At 36.8% G+C, this 21,319-nt stretch overlaps 1 protein-coding gene across 50 annotated transcripts in view; it reads right to left on the bottom strand.

The window, feature by feature from the left end:
• Window positions 1-21,319, bottom strand: part of LOC144293759 (uncharacterized) — a 472,204-nt gene that overhangs the window by 160,320 nt on the left and 290,565 nt on the right. Inside the window, exons 9-10 of one of the 50 annotated variants that reach the window (XR_013361006.1) lie at window positions 17,861-18,139; window positions 13,749-17,473 (exon numbers count right to left, since the gene is read on the bottom strand). The exons of 48 other annotated variants lie outside the window; for them this stretch is intronic. The gene's annotated coding sequence lies outside the window, so the exon portion shown is untranslated. Of the gene's footprint in view, window positions 1-13,748; window positions 17,474-17,860; window positions 18,140-21,319 lie in introns of those variants that run through there. One more of the 50 variants, XR_013361005.1, reaches the window with a different exon arrangement.

The following is a 21,319-nucleotide window of genomic DNA, read 5'->3' as shown; positions in this document are numbered from 1 at the left end:
CTATCTTACCCTCAGTTCCAGAGGGTGGAGCCACCTCTTTGGCTTCAGAGAGCCAAGCCACCCATGCCCAGGGAAGAAGGGGTGGGGCCATCACATTAGCAGGCCCAGAAGACAAGGCCACCTCCCTGGTAGGCTGCAAGAGAGTATCAAGCCAAAGAGGATAATTGTCAAGCCTTAAAATCTAATGAAATTTGCCCTGTTAGGTTTAAGACCTGTTTGGGACCTATAATCCCTGCCTTCCTTCTGATTTCTCTTTTTTGGAATAGAAATATCTACCGTATGCCAGTCCCATTATTGTATTTTGCAAGTGGTATTTTGCATTACATTTCTAACAAACTAATATAGTAATATTAGTATAATATTTAGTAGCAGGCCCAAGGGAAAAAAGCCAAGAATCAGATAAAGCAAACATTTCTCAGTAGATCATGGCTATGTGCTCCGCCAAAACAACACAAGGCCAGGAATTGGTCTTTCTCCCAAATGCACAAGTGCTCCACTTTCATATGTATTGAAGACATCTTTGTGAAAGACACAGAATTTGGTAGGAAATGATTCTGAAAGAATGGACATTTAATCCAAGAAGACTATCCATAATAATAGAGACTATTTGATGGCAAATATTAAATTTCAAGTTTTTCTCCTTTAGACAGATTAGAAGCTCATGAAGAAAGTGATATAAATTATAGCAGGTCTACTGTATATCCTTTACATATCTGTCATGTAAGCAAATTAGAAATTTTGCTTTAAAGAAGCAAATATACATATAGAAATACATACATACACACACACACACACACACACACACACACACACTGAATGTGACATAAGATAGAGAAATGAACTAATTTTAAGAGGAAGCTTTAGATAAAAACAGATAGCTTAGGTTATCTGAACACACAAAAAACATATTACCAGTAAATGGGGTTTATAAAAAAAATTATAATACATGTGAGGTATGAAAACCAGACTTCTAAGAGATGAAGCATCGTAAATATAAAAACCTGCCATTTTTTTATTTAAAAATAAGCGCAGTTTGAAGGAAGTAGACAGTTCTACAGCCCATTTCTAGGGAGAATTTCTAGCCACAGAGAATACTTGGCTTCTGCCAACAAGAAAGAATCAAGCCCTTTGCTTGAGGATTATTTCTGGTCCTTGAAGTTATTTTTTTCTTTGATATTCTTGAGGAAACTTTTTCTTATCTCTAAACAGCCCTTCATTTGGTAATATTTTAATGCTTCTGCTCATCCCACTTTTTTAAATCTGTAAGTTAAAGTTGGAGTGGGTTCCAAGGAGTTTATATTGTTTTCTTATTTTCTCTTTCTCTGACTATATTAACAAATTTACTTAGCTAAAAATTTTCTATTATTCCACAGAAAAATTTCAGTGCATAAATCAAATGCTGTAAGAGAATAAGTACGGTTTATATAAACATCACAGTTCTTTAAAAGGAAAATTTTATTTTTAGTAGACCATAATCACATGCCCATTATACTATCAACTATTAGGAACAGCAGCAACAAAATGTGGGTGAGGTGCAACAGAAGCAAATACTTGCACTTGGTAGACATCACAGATTTAGAATGTAATTTGTAATAACAAATTCCACACCAGAAACATTTGTTTTTTGAACTCATTGTCATAGACTTAGTTTTCTCTTCAAACCAGTAGAACCAAAGTTTAAATAAAGGTATATTTACAATATCATTATGTAACAAAGTATTTAGAAAAACATTAACAGGATATATTTAAGATCTTAACACTGAAAACCACAAAACATTATTAAGAGAAATAAAGAAGACCTGAAAAAATATCTATATGTACCAAGCTAAATGGATGAGAATGTTAAAATATTTATTCCTCCCAAACTGATTTGAAGATAGCATATCCCGTTGAAATCACAATGGAAATTTTTGTAAAATTGACATAAGGATTTTTAAATTTATATCAAAATGCAGTTGACCTAGAAGAGTAAAAAGACCCCTGAAATAGCTGAACAATTTTGGAGAACTGCAACTGATTTCAAGAGTTATACAAAGCTACGGCAATCAAGAGTGTTCAATGTTCATGTAAGGATAAATAAGCAGATCAATGAAACTGAATAGAAAATCCAGATAATAAACTACTCATTTGATGTGGAAAATAAAGTCATGTTAAATCTGCTGCAACAATTGGTAAATAATGGGGGAAAATGGATCTCTACCCCCACTCATACCACATGCAAAAATTAATTTGAGATCTCTCATAGACAAGAACAAAAATCTAAAATTTCAAAGCTTCTAGAACAGTGGTTGGCAAATATTCTGAAAGGTCTGATGGTAAATATTTGAAGTTCTAGGGCCATACTCTGTCACAACAACTCAATTATGACACTGTAATACAAAAATTGCCATGGAGAATAAATAAATGAATGGCCTAGTTGTGTTCCAATAAAACTTTATTTTCAAAAACAGGCAATATAACTAAAGGCTGCAGTCACCAACTCTTTATAAAAGAATAGTTTCATGAGCTTGGAACAGGCAATGATTCCATGGAAAAGACGCAAAAAGCACTAACAAGAGTGCCTGGGTAGCTGTCAGTTAAGCCTCTGCCTTCAGCTTAGGGTACAATCCCAGGATCCTGGGATTGAGCCCTACATCCAGCTTCCTGTTCAGCAGGAGTCTACTTCTTCCACTCCTTCTGCCTCTCCCCTCACCCTCACCACCCACTTATGCTCTTTCATTCTCTAGATCTCCCTCTCAAATAAACAAAATCTTTCTTTAAAAAAAAAAAAAAAGCACTAACAGTAACAGAAGAAATTGACAAATTGAAATCAAAATTTTAAAAATAATTTGAGTTCATTAAAGGCAATGTTAGTATAAGCAAAATATTAGCCCTAGACTGAAATTTTTGAGGCAAATATATCTGACTAAAAATTTATGTTCAAAACATATTTGGGATCCTGGATGGCTCAGTGGTTGTCTGTCGTCAGCTCAGGGCATGATCCTGGAATCCTGGGATCGACTCCCACATCGAGATCCCTGCATGGAGCCTGCTTCTCCCTCTGCCTGTGTCTCTGCCTCTCTGTCTCTCTGTGTCTCTCATGGATAAATAAAAAAATCTTAAATATATATTTATATTTATATTTATATTTATATTTATATTTATATTTAAAATCCCAAATCGGCCAATATAATAAAACAATTATAGTGGAAAAAAGGCTTGAATATTGAGAGAAAATTAAGTACATGAAAGATTGTTCAGGATCCCTGAGTGGCTCAGCGGTTTAGTGCCTGCCTTCGGCCTAGGGCATGATCTTGGAGACCCGAGATCGAGTCCCACGTCAAGCTCCCTGCGTGGAGCTTGCTTCTCCCTCTTCCTGTCTCTCTGCTTCTCTCTCTCTCTCTCTCTCTCTCTCTCTCTCTCTGTGTATGTGTCTCATGAATAAATGAATAAAATCTTTTTTAAAAAAAAGAAAAAGTGGGATCCCTGGGTGGCGCAGCGGTTTGGCGCCTGCCTTTGGCCCAGGGCGCGATCCTGGAGACCCGGGATCGAATCCCACATCGGGCTCCCGGTGCATGGAGCCTGCTTCTTCCTCTGCCTGTGTCTCTGAGCCTCTCTCTCTCTCTGTGACTATCATAAATAAATAAAATAAAATAAATTAAAAAAAAGAAAAAGAGTGTTCAATAGTATTATTCATACTGAAATGACAAATTAAAACCACTTGAATGGCTGTTATTGTAAAGATCAACAAGAAGACCAAATATTGACAAGGATGCACAACAATAGTAAATTTCATTGCCAGGGGAAGGAGGATGTTACAACCTATTAGGAAAATGTTTTGGTGAAACACTCATGAAAATGTTTCACCGGCTCTTATAAAGTTAAACATATACAGACTCTATGACTCAGCAGTTGAATCTGCATTTCCACAGAGAAATGAAAACACACATCCATGAAGAGATTTGTATAAGAATATTCATAGACCTTTTTTTTTAATAGATAAAAACTGGAAACTAGCCAAAGATCCATTAGGGAAAAAACTACTTAGAAATTTTTAAAAAGAACTATACACACAATATGAATGAATCTTAAAAGCACTGTGATGAAAACAAGCCCAGAAAAAAAGAGAAATTAAATATATAGATATAGATATATAGATTTTATTTATGTGAAATTCTAGAACCAGCAAAGTTAATCTGTGCTGACAGAAATCAAAACAATGACTTTTGAAAGTGGGTTGGGTTTTTGGGGTGATGTAAATATTCTATAACTTAAGAGTGGAGATATAGCATTCAGACACCCTTCAAGAGAGCCTTCTGGAGGGAGCATAATTAAGTGACAGCCCTAGCTGCCACTCCTATTCATTGCGAGAATCAACCAATAAGTAGTCTTTGTTCAGGGACTCTTTATCAACCCCGTTAAAACTTACTCAAAATTCTGCTTTCATCTGAAATGTCTACCCAACCCTTTCTAATCCTCTCCTTTCGTAAATGTCAGGTTGTCCCTGCCCTACTCTACCCTCTTCCCCTTTATCCGCATAGGCATTTCCTTCAAATTTCTTGCACATCTAATCCCACTGGCATTTGCTTCTCAGATGATACATAGGTGCTAGGTTACTTGGTTATGCATTTGTCAAGACACAGAACAGTACACTGTGCATTTCATTGCACTGAGATCTGTGCAATTTACAGTATGTGAACTTTACATTTAAAAATAAAAATCTGCAGAGCCATTCTATCTTTAAGCCTACAAGAATTCTCATGTAATATGTCAGTACTAGAAAAAAATACTAACACACTTTACAGGATAATATTTCAGTCACAGACACCCACACAGAAGCATAAACACACACATTCACCATATGGTTTGTTAGTTGCTTGACTTTAAGAGAGCAGGTGCATTCAAAATGATGATTTGGGACCAAAGAAGCTAGGTTGAAATGCTGTGTGGTTAGCTAGGTTCACTCACTAGGTAATAAGCTTTCTGAACAGAAGCCTAATACCACACAATTTATTTAGTATGCCTTAGTAAAGTATGAGTCATTACATACTTTGAAACTCCCTGTTTCAAAGAGCTATAGATGACATGTCAAAGTACAAATGGTACTCAACAAGCTCTATATGAATATTATACTGGATAAGCCTACTAGCTTCTTCATTATTAATTCTTCTTTATTTTATTCATAGATACAGAAAGCAATGGATCATTATCTTTTCTAAGTCAAAATTTTTTGCTATTTTATAAGGTTACATTTGCCTCAATATTAGATATCTTTCCTAAGTTGATTTCCCACCACTCTGTATAACTACAGAAATTAGACTTCTGGCAAAATCTTTCTTCCATGCTTTCTTGAATTTATTACATGTAATCATCTTTTTTTATGATTTTATTTATTCATGAGAGAGAGAGAGAGAGGCAGAGACATAAGCAGAAGGAGAAGCAGGCTCCCTGCAAGGAGCCCAATGTGGGACTCGATCCTGGACCCTGGGATCACGCCCTGAGCCAAATGCAGACGCTCAACCGCTGAGCCACCTAGATGTCTCATTTCGCATAATCATCTTTTAATGACTCACCACCCCACCTCCATCATTGGCAACACAATGTGACTTTGACATATAATGAGTGATATGGGTAGGGTTATTTTTCAATATGATAATCTACAAACCACAGGGATTTTGGTGAATGAGTATAATTGCCATTTTTATATACAATGAAAGTGAACTTTTATGTAATCATTTCATGAGAAGGTATGGATGGATGGGCTGAACCTTATTCAGAGTCCTCCCTGCTCAGAGTCAACTGGCAGGGAGAAGGGGCATCCTGGATGATCTTCCTATAGTAAAAGAGAAGGGTAAACAAAGATAGCAAACTCTCACTTCGTGATCATCAAAGGTCTACTTGTCACCTGCTATGTATAATCAGGTACTGCCCTGAGTACACTTGGGAACATATAAAATAAGACATCTTCCTCAACTCTCAAGGAATTCCTAGTCTAAGGAGGATGGCAGAGAAGCAAGTCAACAGAAACAGTAAAATATGATAAGAATTCTAACGAATTCACTGACAAAAGCCCATGTTGTCAGTGTGGAAGACACAATGCCCAGGACAAAGAAAGGTCTTCTGTCAAAGTCATTACTATATTCTCAAAGTCATTACTGTATTAAAGACACTGGCAATAGAGAGAACATTCATTAATGAGGAAAATCTCAAAAAAACCTGGGGTTTCAGAGAATAAGGGAGTTAAAAGGAAGGATGAGATAGGTCTCAGTCACTGAGGAAGGATACAAGGTGAGTTTTATCTGAACATGCGAGGGCAGGACAGTCCTTTACAAACACAAAAGGGTAGAAGAACTTCTCCACCACTGCTGCTTTCTGGGAATGCACGCTTCAGATAAAGTTCAACATTGATACACTTTCTTCAATGTCTTGCATCTTCATCCTCTTTTGATGTCTTACCCGTCCAGGGAACTTGGGGAGTAGCAGTGTGGACATGTTTGGGGAGAATGTGAATTAGAGTTTCCACAGAATATCAGCCTTGACCTGAGTCCCAAAGGGAAAATAGGAATTATTCCTATAGGTGTCAAGGGCAGGCTACTCAGGATGGGCACTTTGACAAGAATATTACTTTTCAGTTAAGAGTAATCAAAACCCAGCAGATTAAGGAGAAAGCTCTCTTCTAGGTCTTCAACTGCCTAAGTAGAGTGCCTTTACCAGGAAGAGAGCTATTAACAGAGATTCCCCTTTACCTGTGAAACTGACATACATGAGAGGGTAACCTCTGTCTTTCAAACCATCTGCTTTCTGTCCTGCTAATGGCATTCTTCCCCTTTGTAACCTCAGGCCTTACCCCTCTCCTTAGTTCCAAAAAGCTTCCTGTTGTCTCGTTGTCTTTGGAACTTCCTGAATATACACACACTATTAAATTTGATTTTCTCCTGTTACTCTCATGTCAATGTAGTTCTAAGTCCAGCTAGAAGGGCCTTGTAGGGCAGAGAAAAGTCTTCCTCCCCAATATTCCTCTATGGAACAACAAAGGGACATTCAACAAACAAAAGTCCAGGAAGTTTAGGGAATGTCAAACAATTTGGAATGACAGAATTGTAGGGTGTGAGTCAAGAGATGTCAGGAGTCGACACCTGACATGTACCAAGTGCAGGATTAAGACAAAGCATTTAAAAGAGTTTGGATCTGGGGATCCCCGGGTGGCTCAGCGGTTTAGCGCCTGCCTTCGGCCCAAAGCATGATCCTGGAGTCCCGGGATCGAGTCCCACGTTGGGCTCCCTGCATGGAGCCTGCTTCTCCCTCTGCCTGTGCCTCTGCCACTCTCTCTCTTCCCCCGTGTGTGTCTCTCACGAATAAATGAAAATCTTAAAAAAATAATAATAAAAAATAAAAGAGTTTGGATCTGAATATGAAAGCATTGGGACACCATTCCATTCTTTTTATAAAGGGCATTACGTGATTAGATTTGTGTAAAGAGAGATTTTTAAAGAAAATTTAGATAGTATATAGACCATGGAAAGTCATACCTGAAGACAGAGGAAAGTAGAAGACTGCTTTAATAATCTGCAGGATGAATGTTGAACATCTGAACTTAGGTTCTACCCGTGAGCACTCTTGGCTGACCATTAACCCTATATGACAGAGTGGCTTGTGATTTATCATTAGTAGGCGGCGTATACACATATATTTTTCTGTTCCTCATTTACCTAGACCTGGCTACTTGACCACTCTTCTAAAACCAGATGTAAGAAGTCACAGCATAGATTTCTTTGGAAACTTGAGTCTATTTGATTACTGAACATTCACATTCTCCCTTTGGTCCTTTGTTTTTCTGTTCTTCTGTTTTAGTCCTGTATTTATCTGTTTCCCTTCCACCTCTGAACCTCAGCCCCCACAAACTTCAATTGGCAACTCCTTTAAGGAAAGATGCATCCTGCAAATTACGGTGTGCACCTAGGTCAGCAGTTTCACCTTTTGTGTACTCAGTAAATGGTTAATTAACAAGCACACACATACATCATTCTGATTGGTAGCTTTGGGTCAGGAAATCAGTGAATTTTAATAACTTACATTCGGAATCTAACATGTAAATTATCACAATTTACATATAAATGTAAATATGTGTTGCATATTTAAATATATTTACATAATGTATATTTAATACATTTACATTGAAATTCAGCTGGGAGTAAAATCAGAATGCATAAATTGCTGACATTTTTATTTTTCTGGCTTCCCTGTCTTTTGAAAAAGCTCAATGTCAGTGAAAGAGATTGAGTTATAGAAAAAAATGGCCATTTCTACAAAGGCTGCATCATGCCTCCTTGGAAGGTGCTCCTATCAGGATCACAGCTATAACTTCCTATTATTATAAATGTGCATATCTTAGTAAAGAATAAAAAATTATGATATCAACCATCTTATAATTCAGCCTGTAGGCACGAGGCTCACAGAATGGTACCTGTAACCTCCAGGGACATATTCCATCATTAGATTAACAATCGCTGAGGCAACCATACAACATTGAAACAGACAAGTGCTGCCCTGGCGATGCAGAAATAATAAGCAGAACAACATGTGGTGTCACTTCATATAGGAAAACTGCAGACATTTTGTAGATGTGAGAATCTTGTTTGCTTTGGATAAAATATAATCACCACCTCTAGAGATAAGATAAAATAAAAGATGAACCAAAGCTATATCGAAGGGATGTATCTTGTTTTATCTAGTTTGTCTGTACTGATAGCACAGAATGGAAATTGAACACATTGAAGTTGGTGAGTAGTCTGCATAGTCAGTGCTACGAAAGTGATTTTTCACTCTTTAATTTAAACATTACACTGTTAGCCTCAAAGAGAGCTTGTTTATAAAGCTCATTCCCTTTGCAGAAAGAAAGAGGCTGGGTGAAATAATTTGGATTACACACAGAACCTATTTTTTCTTTCCCCTTATCACATATTTCCATTTCTAAATGAAGATTGCAAACACAGATGTTTCCATTGCTCTATCTTATAAACCTAATAAGCTACCGCTACAATTCTCTTGGAATTTTTTAAAAACAAGTACAGTTCTCTCTAAAGTACTGGGGGATGTGGCCACCCATTGGATCTGCACTGTAGGTAATTATGATGTACACAATCATGTTATCTGAAGCAGAACGCTTCTGATGTAATCAAAACTGTTCATCTCTTAGGGCTTTCAAATAACTGCCCAATTCATCAAGCCATTCAGAACATGGCAAAATTCTATGAGCTTGAGATCATAAAACAGGGTCCTATTAAGACAGGAAAATTTTCCAATTTCAATGTTCTTTTGAAAACTGATTTATCACAATAGTCAATAGACGGTTGATGGTTGGATGTCCAAAAAAACAAACAAATATATTTTAATTATTTGTCTTGGACAAATGAGTTAGCTTTCCCATACCTCAATGCTCTTGTATTTAAAATGGCAATAAGAATCCTTATCTAATCCAGACTAAATTTGCAAATTTTTAATTTAAACACTATTTTACTACATTATTAAAGATTATATAAATGTGGCAAATATTTACAATGGCAAATATGGCAAATGGTGGTATTTATGTTGTTCAATAAATATTAGAGAGATAAGGGACAGTGTAAAAAACTAAAGCTTGAAACTATTCATTTGCTTTTAGTGACTTTCCAAGGTTTCAATAAAGAATCTTGATTTTTCTTTCTCTTAAATTCAGTGGCTTAGATTGTAAGCTATTAAGCCAAAAGTTGAACTGAAAGCCTAAAATGGAAATTATATTTGGTCTAGCCCTGATTCCAACATTTTCCTAGTTCATTTAATATTATTCACATCCTTTTAACAACAACAACAAAAAGACTGGACAAGCATTTTGATATTAGTTAAATTAATTCAGGATTTTTGTTCAAGTGAAATACTCAAGAGCAGAAAAATTTATGTTAAGTGCAATTTACATAAAGTAAAATAGCTTATTTTCAATCTATATTCAAATTTTCTATACTCTAATTAACATTTTGGCTATTCATTTTGGTAACTATGATCTAACTTTGCAAAATAATGATCGTAATTGCATTTTACATTTTGATGGAGAATTCTGAGTGCTAATTGCTCCATATTAATGCACTCATTAAATGTATTTTAGTTATAACCACATTTTTGTGCTGTCAAATCGAATTTTGTAAAAAAGAAATCTCGAGCATAACATTTAAAAATTCAAATTATAATTCTAACTTGGCAAGTTGCAGAAAACTGAAACTTCACATTCAGAGACTATAAAGGGATAATGTTTTTGAAAAGCCTATCATATTCACGTTGCAGTTATTTTCTTAAAATCTAGGATTTGTTTATCATGCCATTTTCCTAAGTAGATTTATCAATAAAAAGTTCTACTTGTATTTACCTTAACATTGGTAAGAGTTAATAATTGCAATTAATTTTGATATAATTTGCTATGATTTCAGTTCTCAGCTAAAACATTAAGAGATCAGAATGGTGAAGGTGTCTATTTGCCTTGTTATCTCATTAAAGCTGTGTTTGTGTACCAAGAAGGACTTTTAATAAGATTTTACTTAACAAGTATGTCCATATCTGAAACTAGCTATTCTCAGTATGTAGGACAGTGTATGGCATATTCTGGATGAAGAAGTTCAGGATATGCCACCAAAAATATGCATGTTTGGTATGCTGATTATTTTGGGTTGAAGGCATTTGAAAAGCAGCAAATGCAGAAACCAGCTTTCTCTGAATTTCCCTTATCTGCCTAAAGACAGATCCTCCAAAAAAACCTCAATAGTTATAAATCCCCTTCCTGAGAGTTTCATCAACAAGAGATGACTCATCATAGGAAAGGAAACTAGAAGTCCACACCACAGCCAAACTTTATCACAAACAATCATATCCCCCATTTACTCTTCTAACAGCCCATTCATCTTTCTTAAAAATCATTTACTCTCCCTCCCTTTCTCCTATTAAGATGATATATAAGCTCTCACATTTCATTACTTTTTCAGGTATTCACTTTTTTCTACAATGCTCCTGGTGCACATAATATTAAAAATTAATGTTTGCATGGCTTTTCTCCTTTTAATCTCCCTGCTGTCACTTTATTCATAGACCCCACTCTCAAACCTAGACTTGTATTTTGAATAAAACAAACACATCCACATATCAAAAATGAATAGATTAACGAATGAAATATGTGTTCTTATATATTTTCCTATGCATTGTAAATTGTTAATTGGCTCTTAAGATCAGTTTTAGTTTCTCATACACATATCTTTTCCATCTTTGTGTCTTTTAATCCATAGGATAGTAGATGCTCAATAAATACTGGTCAATGGAAGATAGGCAAGGAGTAAATAAGGAAAAAAAGTAGAAAGGGAGAAATGGGGGAAAATATAGAGTGGTAAAGAGGACAAGGGAAAGTTAAGAAACTCAATTGAAATAAATGAAAATTTAGTTGAATAATCCTAGTTGAAATCACTAAAATTACATATTTTATATTAATATTCAGACTTCCTGCATTATAATACTTCCATTTTATTCTGAAGCGAAATAAGATTTCAAATACAAAAAGGTTATAGTATATAAGTATTTAAATAATGAAATACAGTTCAATTCAAAAATCATTCATTACATGTATTCTTCTATGATGTTGAAAATCAAAACAAAAAATAAAAATGATAGAATGAAGCTATCATAAAACTTGCTTCTCCTAATACCTAATAAAATTTATTTAAAAATACCAAAATCAGCAAGTCAATAATACATATTAACAGCATCCAAACAAGGAAAAGTGATAGCTAAGAGAAGTAAAAAAGATTCTACAATGGTGTAGCTTCTAGTCCCTCCAACCCATGCACACAAGGGAAATAAAGTAGCAAACATGAATGCTACTCATGATCACTAAATTTAGAGATAAGCTTATGGAAAAAGCAAGAGAGAAAAGAAAGGAGAATGTGGTCAGGTACAAAGTGGGTTTGGGAAGGAAAGAAGGGCAATGCAAGTGTCAATTTAATTTTTTTTTCTTTTTAAGATTTTATTTATTTATGAAAGAGAGAGCACATGAGTGGGGGGAGGGGTAGAGGAAGAGAGACAAGCAAACTCCTCACTGAGCAGGGAGCTCAATGCAGAGCTCAATCCCAGGACCCTGAGATCATAACCTGAAGCCAGATGCTTAACCAACTAAGCCACCCAGGTGTCCTGTCAGTACAGTTCTTAACAAAGTTCAGACCAATCACCAATGCTCAAAATTATTATTTTAATTGTGTAGAAAGTCAAAAAGGAAGACAGAAGAGTTACAATATTAGACTTGTTACTTCCCAGCCATAATGATGAATTTGACAGACATGAAAATAAAAAAATAACAGAAGAAATCCTGGGGAAAAGTCATAAAACAAGCCCAATTTGAAATCTCTTCTTTACTACTATCTTGCCCATGGACCAATTAACACAATAACCTTGCATTATTCATCACTTCGTTCTTCTCCCTGCTGATTCTAGGAAGAGAAGGGTGGAACTTATAAGTGCATAATCTGGCCTGGCTCTTTGATCTCAGCAGGCTTGGACATGCATGCTGAATTGGAGCAACGATCTGATACTCCAGAATATTACCTTGGAAGGGAAGATACAGTTTTCAAATTAAGTAGAATAAATCCTAGTACAGAACATTTAACAGAATCAGCAGCAGCAACCAGGACCTCATACAAGGCTAAACCTTTCCCCACACTGGTCCTTAGGATACAGAGAATATATAACACTTAGTCCACACTCTGTAGCTATGAAATAAGGTATGGGGGGGGAAAATGCACCTGTCCAACATTAAAAAGGATTAGAAGTTTGGCTGTACCACAATTTTTCTATAAAATCTTTGCAAATAGCCTAATTCTTTTCCTAAATGTTCTTGCCTTAAAATATTACTAACAGGGCACCTGAGTGGCTCAGGGGTTGAACATCTGCTTTGGCTTAGGTGGTAATCTCTGGGTCATGGGATCGAGTCCTACATCAGGCTCCCTGCAGGGAGCCTGCTTCTCCCTCTGCATATGTCTCTGCCTCTCTGTCTCTCTCATTAATAAATAAAATCTTAAAAAAAAACTTTAAAAATGTTACTAACAACTATATGGAAAATATTAGTCAAAACTTTCTTTTAAAAAAGTTCCTAGACTAAAATCCTTATATTTCTCTTCAACTCATTATTACACACTTTGACCACCACAAATTGACTTCATCTCTTTGTATTTTAATCTTTTAGGTTTTTCTTTGACATGGCCTTATTGTGTCTTATAAAAAAGGTTTAGCTTTAATTCACTGAAAGTCAACTGCCAGGATAGCAAAAAGGTTTAGCTTTAATTCACTGAAAGTCAACTGCCAGGATAGTATCGCAAAAAGTTTTGAAATTATAAATCATGCCTTTTTGTTTTATATAATCAGCAAAATGCATAATTAATTTACATAGACCTCTATTAGCACTTGCACATCTTGATTACTTTATTTTAAAGGTTAGGGGCACCGTTGGCTCAGTTGGGTGGGCAATCAACTCTTGATTTCAGCTTGGGTTATGATCTCAGGGTCGTGGGGTCAAGCTCCATAGTGGGCTCCTCACTCAGCATGGAATCTGCTTGAGATTCTCTCTCTCTCCCTCTCCATCTTCCCCTCCCCCTGCTCACATGCTCTTTCTCTCTGAAAGAAAGAAAGAAAGAAAGAAAGAGTAAGAAAGAAAGAAAGAGAATTTAAAATGAATAAATAAAGGTCAAAGTATTCTTTAATTGCCATTATATGGTGAAAATAATCTGAATAATTTGTTTAAATACTAGAATGATAATAGAAAAATATGTAATAAATTTATAACATGACATACAATTATAAGTAATGTACAGAAAAAAATAAAGCTGGTTAAAAGCAATAGGGAATGCCAGCCAGGGTGGACCTAAAATTATTGGTGGGGGCTGGAGTGAAGGAGTTAGATTTTTATTTTTTTTATTTTTATTATTTTTTTAATTTATGATAGTCACACAGAGAGAGAGAGAGAGAGAGGCAGAGACACAGGCAGAGGGAGAAGCAGGCTCCATGCACCGGGAGCCCGATGTGGGATTCGATTCCAGGTTTCCAGGATCGCGCTCTGGGCCAAAGGCAGGCACCAAACCGCTGCGCCACCCAGGGATCCCGAGTTAGATTTTTAGTTTGCAAGGTATGGCTACAGTGATAGACCAAGGCAGGGATGAGTGAAAAAAGCCATTCTGACATGAGGGAGCTGGCCTGGTATTATTAGCTAGGTTGTACTGTTTTCCACAGAACATTATCATCAGATAAGGCCACTCCGACCATGATGGAACAGAGACAAAAAAGACCCTTCTGTAATCATGTCTAAACACAGACAAAACTGAAATTGTTCAAACTACAAAAATAACCAAACATCTTCCTGTCCTGGATAATATGTGACTTTGGCTCCATTAATAATTATAGCTTTGGAAATAAAATCTTTAATAAAAAATAGGGATGCCTAGGTGGCTCAGCAGTTGAGTCTCAGCCTTTGGCAGGGTATGATCCCGGAGTTCTGGGATTGAGTCCCACATCAAGCTCCCTCTGCCTATGTCTTTGCCCCTCTCTCTGTGTCTCTCATGAATAAATAAATAAAATCTTTAAAAGAAATTATAGCTTTGGTATTGATTCATTCTTCTTACTCTATAGATAAGAGGTATTCAGAAATCCAATCACAGAATGCCACATGCCTCACAGCATCCAAATGAATAGTAAAGTCCTACTTTCTAAACCTTTCCTAAAATCACCAAACATGAACCCAGTTCCTAGCAATTAGATTTTTGTAATGCAGTCTGACTCAGATGCCCTTATGGTGTGCATTGCCCCCCCTTGAAATGGACCTTTCACCCAATGTGTTCAACTATAGGTTTATTTTTCCTGGTGTTTGACAACTGAAAGACACTGAAAATGGGAAGCAAGCATCTGTGAAAATGTGATAGAACTAATGGACTGAAAGGTCTTAGAGGAAGGAGTTGAAATGACAAGAAGTAGAGATCAGAAAGTGAGGCATTTCAAATTGAAATCATGGAGGAGATGATTGACATTATGATATTCATAATGTCAAGGTCTGGGGGATGCCCATGGGAAAAGACAGAATGGATGTGGAAGAGAGAATACTGAAAGAGAAGGTATCCAGGAACTAGGACATCAGAACACTACAAAGATCACACACGGACATTGCAGCCACTGTGACTTAGAGCACCATTAGAGATAGCGACATTGAGCCAACAATTAAAGTCATTACTGAGTGGAAACCGTCTATGTATAAGTATAGAAGTATATTACAGATTGGGAGCAAAATCTTCAAAGACAAGGAATTTTAGGGAAAAGAGAAAGGAAATTAGTTTGAAAGTGTTAAGGAACATCAGGGAAGAAGCTACTCCACTTACAGCCACGTACAATTTGGAAAGACTCAGACTATTGCTTGATAGTGCCACAGGGGAGGAGAATCCTTAGGAGAAATTCACATTTCAAAAGACTGAGAAGGTAAGAGGACATTTAGAGAAAGGAGGAGGGATAGAGAGGATTTTTAAATGATAGACCAGAAGTTCGGAAGTCACTACGGAACCAAAGAGGAGACAGGGATGAGGAAGATCAAGCAAATATGGAATCAGATGTGGATATGACTCTCTATAATGAGTTCTAGACAAAACTGTGGATGAGAAAGGCGTAAGATTTTAAACGTTGTCACCAAATATTGGATATCTTTCAGGTTGCTTGGGTTTCCCTTTCCCTCTCCCTCTACTCCTCCCCACACCCACACTCTGCTCTCTCCCTCTCTTTCCAATGGATAAATGCATCCTTAAAAAAATGGTTACAGTTTTTATAAAGTCCCATTTTCTTAATGCATATCACATTTGCTCCCTCCAAATCTCTTCCACATCAGTAAATGGCATCTCCATCATCCAAGTTCCACAAACCCCAAATCTTGGATTTATTCTCCTCTCTTTCATAGCCCACAGCTAATTCATTTGACAAAATCTGCCCACTATATATTCAAAATATTATCCAGAACCCTCTCTCTTCTTCTATTCCTACCATCTTCCTCCAAGTCACCATCATCTCTTGCTCAGTTTATTGCAATAGATTATTGTGCTGAATAATTTCTGCTTGTTCTTTCAGATCCACTCTCCAGCATCTTTCATTTCTCCTTGGGCACTGGAACACTGACCTACATGAATTCCAAGAGGTTCTTGCCACCTAGCCTAGGAAGATTAACAGGATATCCTAGTTTAAAAAGAAAATGAACTCTAAATATTTATTTGCCTAACCCATCCTTGGAGCAGGGAAAGGAGAGATAACTGTACATTGGTTATGTCCCTCTATCACAAACCACAATTTACTTAAGGCCAATGCATTTTGTTTAAACAATCAGTAGGATATAGCAAAATAAAAGGAAAATCCTCTCATCAAACACCACCAATACCCATTTAACCCCAATCTGTAAAGGTAATTATTTTCTCACACTTAAATAAAATCTTCTGCTGGGCCTCCTATTTTATTGGGCACTTTTAGATCATAAAAAGCTGTCTAGTCACTTGGAATCAAAACAAAGGAAAAAAATGACATCATTGCCATAATTAAAAGGCTCAATTCTCTGGTAGGTAGGTTGTCTAAATGGCCTCTTAGAGATTTGCTGTACTAATACCTGGAACATTTAAATATGATGAGATATCACTCCTGTGATTGTGTTATGTGATATGCACAGTTGACTTTTAGATAGGGAGATTATTTGGCCAGGCCTAAAGTAATCACATGAGCCCTTAAAACCAAAGAGCTTTTCTCGGGCTGAAGCAGAAGAGGATTCCAGAGACTCCAAGTGTAAGAAAGAACCAGCCTTTAAACCTGCAGTGGGTCACATGCGGGGGAATTGGATGTTCTCTCTCTTTTTTTTAAGATTTATTTATTTTAAGGGAAGATAGTAAGCAAGCAGGGGGAAGAGCAAGGTGGTAGAGAGAATTCACAAGCAGACTCCCCCGTGAGCACAGACCCGACTCAGGGCTTGATCCCAGGACTTGAGATCATGAACTGAGCTGAAAACAGGTCAACTGCTTTACCAACCATCATCCAGGTGCCCTAAGGAATCAGGTGTTCTTAAGGAGGTGAGAGAGGTCCCTGCTTACGTCTAACAAGGACATAAATATCTAAATCCTACAACCAAAAGGAAGTAAACTCTGCTAATAACAGGCATACTCTTGGAAGACAACTCCAAGCTCCAGATGAAAACATAGCCTTGGTCAACACTGATTTTGATCTTATCAGACCCTAAACAGAGAACTCAGTTAAGTCATTTGGACTTCTGTCCTACAGAACTGTGAGCTTGCAAATGTGTGTTGTTTTAAACCACTATATGTGGGGTAATTTCTTAGGCAGAAACAGAAAACCAATACAAATCCAATGTCATTAAAGTTCCAAACTTAAAGTTCAAGCTGCTCTTCTCTAGGGAGCATCCCCTGGAAACCTATAAGGAAAAGAAAAGAGAGGAGTGTTGTCAGTATCTTCTCTGCTTTGCTGCCTTGCACTATTTTCTCTTAGCTCTTGCTAGTCATGGTGTCTGACCACACTAGGGCAGGAGCAGCAACAGAAAAAAGGCAAGAGAGGCTCCACTTGACTAGTCCTGCCATGATCTGCTGGTGGACCTCGGGATTGTCTAAAATTGAGTGTTTATTGAGCTTCATAGATAATCAGGGCCAATTTCTTTTTGGGGAGCATATCTTTGGTTTCTTGGGAGATTTCTAATGACATTCTCCATCACCCAGATCCCTAATTTAGATCATCTACTCTCCAACCAATCACTCATACCCTACCCTCCCCCAGTCATATCTCAAAAAGTATAAACTGCAGAGACCTTTCCTTTAGGATTACTTTGCTTTTGGAAGGTGGCCTGCTGGGGCAGGGTCTTCTCTAAATGGCTTTGACTTAAACTTCTAGGAATTCATGTGGCCCAAAAAAGGTTACACATCCTGGCCAGGTAAAATGGTAGAAGAACTTTTGCTCTCACTGCTGTCCTCTCTCTTCCTCCGTTCCCATCACAGAGTCATACATACGGCCAGACTTTTGCTTGGAGAAATTTTCAAGGATGAGTCCAGACACCACTTGGTAAATATCAAGCTCTCAAGTAGTCTCACTGAAGGAGAGGTGAGAGAAAAAAGGAGTGCCTCTTTGCCATGAGAGATGGTGATGGGTTTCATAGCATGCACAGGTATCTTCCAAGAAATTCTGGCATCCCTTTCAAACCCTTAAGTGAAAATTTTGCTAAAGTGAACTCAAAAACGGTTTTCAACCACCTCCTTTGAATGTCCTGCATGGTCTAAAACCTCATTTTTTTAATCTGGGAGCATCTGCCATGCACTGTTTATCTTTTTTTTTTTTAATAAAGATTTTATTTATTTACTTGAGAGGGAGAGAACACAAGCAGAGGGAGCAGCAGACAGAGGGAGAGGGAGAAGTAGGCTCCCTCCTGACCAGGGAGGCTGTTATGGGGCTCGATCCCAGGACCTGAGGATAATGACCCAAACCGAAGGTAGACGCTCAACCGACTGAGCCACCCAGGCACCCCTGTTTTATCTTACATATGTTAGAGATGAGGGAGAAATAATCTTATTTCAATAAAGTATTAACATAAACTTTCTTTCTATATTTTCTACAGTTAGACCCTAATCATCTTAGAGGCAGAAACTATGTTTTGTGGGATGCCTGGGTAGCTCAGCAGTTTAGCGCCTGCCTTCGGTCCAGGGCGTGATCCTGGAGTCCCGGAATCGAGTCCCACGTCAAGATCCCTGCCTGGAGCCTGCTTCTCCCTCTGCCTGTGTCTCTGCCTCTCTCTCTCTCTCTCTCTCTCGAAGAAATAAATAAAATCTTAAAAAAAAATAAATTATGTTTTGAAAAATAAAATAACCACTATTCATTATCTATATGCCAGGCAATATGTAGAGGCGGAGTCTCCCTGACAACACTCTGCATCTATATCATTATTCCTATTGGACAGATAAAACTCTGAAAAGCAGCAAAGTTAAGTAAATGCATAAAAGTCACCCAGATTTTAAAAATACTACGTCTGAATTGATATGTATATCTGTCTTAACTCTACAACCTATTTGCTATCTGTTAGGATAGTGGTCTTATAAAGAAAATTCCTAGGATAAAAGGATCCATCTTCCAAATGTTGAAAATATTTGTACTTGCAGCATTCCATCATGTTGTGGTGTCCTACTATTTTCTTCTCATGAGACTCCACATTCATTACAACAACCCCAATCTGAAAACACGCAGAGTATGAACTCCAAAGGATCTAGAATGATGAGTTTGCTTCCTCTCCCACAACACAGCCATAGTGCAGTAATCACACCCCCACAGCTCCTACTCCCCCTTTCTCCTCTGCCCCCTTAGTTGCCTGTTGTAGTTGTTTTTTTTTTCTTCAGAAGTTAAGATACAAAAAAAGTGACAGAAGTTTCTCTAATAGTTTGCACACTGAAAGAGAACAATTACCTGTAGAACAACTTCCTAACAAGTCCTAAATATGTTTGTTTGTTTTTTACGAACACTACCTCCTTTTCCCTCAAACTCCCTTTCTTTCTCATTTTTTTCCTAGAAAACTCAGAGATAATCCTGAATACATTATTTCAAAATAAGGGATCCAAGTGCACAAATGCTATTAGTAAGCAAACAAAAGAGACAAAAATATTACTATTCTTTCTCTGACCACAGTCACCAGATAGTTTGGTCAGTGACCACATAATCTTCTTGAGGAGTGAGAGTTATTTGATAAGGTAATTTTATGTTGTATTAATGCATTCAGCTTCTCTTTTCTCCTTCTCAAAGTCTCAGTTTGAAATCAATTCTACATAGAGGTTAAAAGATCAGCAGAGATTTCAGACATAGTTTAAACCTAGCTAGTCAACTTATGAGCTGCTTGATTTAGGACAAATTACTTAACTTCTCAGTCTTTTCCCTCTATAATAATAGAGGATTTGCATCTTAAAATCCCTTAATTCTTTAATTATTACAAAGAGATTGAAAGGGATAATGTAAGATAATAGGAAAAAGTATACAAAGCACTCACCACTGTAGTTAATACAGTTAACTAACCATTTAAAAAACTGTAACTGTTCATCATCATCATCATCATTACTATCATTGTTGTATTGAAGTAAGATGGAGAAGTAAGAGCATAAGTAGGTTTAGAATCAGAGAAGAAACAGGTTGGAATCCTGGCTTTGATAAACTGTAACTTTGGACATGTTCCTAATATTTACAATCTTTGGTGTCTACATATAAAATCATTTTGATGATGATACTTACCTTATAAGATTGTTGTGAGGATTAAAGATAATCTATATTAAGTGCCCAGCATGGGCACTTTGTAAAGGCTAACCTATTACTCCTTTTAGTTCAGTGAAAGTCTATTCAATACTTAGGCACACAAATGCAGGGATGTACCACTCAGAAGCTCAATGAGGGCTTATTGATGGGTGGTTGCAAGCAATCCATGATACTTAGGACACTGACAAAGAATATTATTGATTGTTGTCTGTATGTTTTGGGTATATTGCTTCAACACTACTTGTAAGAATATAGTATACTTTGCCCTTACTATTGCTATTCTATGTGACTAGATTGTTATGTGAAAACTTGACAGGAGGGCTATTCAACAATGTTCATTTTTTTTCTATTTTATAAAAAAAATGTCTAGTAACTATCATGATTCTTTAAAACATCCAAAGCTACATACCCAGGAAACAAAGTGAAAAGTATTTATAAATTAGACCTACAAATTCACTGTGTTTCTTGACTTTTAAACATGTTTTATTTACACTTTTTGTCTGCTTTTAACTTTTTATTTATTTAAATTTTTATTTAAATTTGAGTTAGTTAACATAGAGTGTAATACTGGTTTCAGAAATAACATTCAGGGATTCATCACTTACATATAACACCTAGTGCTCATCAAAAGTGTCCTCCTTAATACTCATCATTTAATCCATCCCTCAGCCACCTCCCTCCATCAACCCTCAGTCTGTTCTCTACAGTTAAGAGTCTTTTATGGTTTGCCTCTCTCTTTTTCCTCCCCTTTCCCTATGTTCATCTATTTTGTTTCTTAAATTCCACATATGAGTGAAATCATACAGTATTTGTCTTTCTCTGACTGACTTATTTGACTTAGCATAATAACTTCTAGCTTCATCTACGTCATTGCAAACGACAAGATGTCATTCTTTTTTATGGCTGGGTAATATTCCAATACACGCACACACACACACACACACCCCACATCTTAATCCATTCATCTGTCAATGGACATCTGGGC

The sequence above is a fragment of the Canis aureus genome, chromosome 22 (assembly GCF_053574225.1).
Source record: "Canis aureus isolate CA01 chromosome 22, VMU_Caureus_v.1.0, whole genome shotgun sequence".
Lineage (NCBI taxonomy): Eukaryota > Metazoa > Chordata > Mammalia > Carnivora > Canidae > Canis > Canis aureus.
This window is presented reverse-complemented; position numbering and strand designations above follow the sequence as displayed.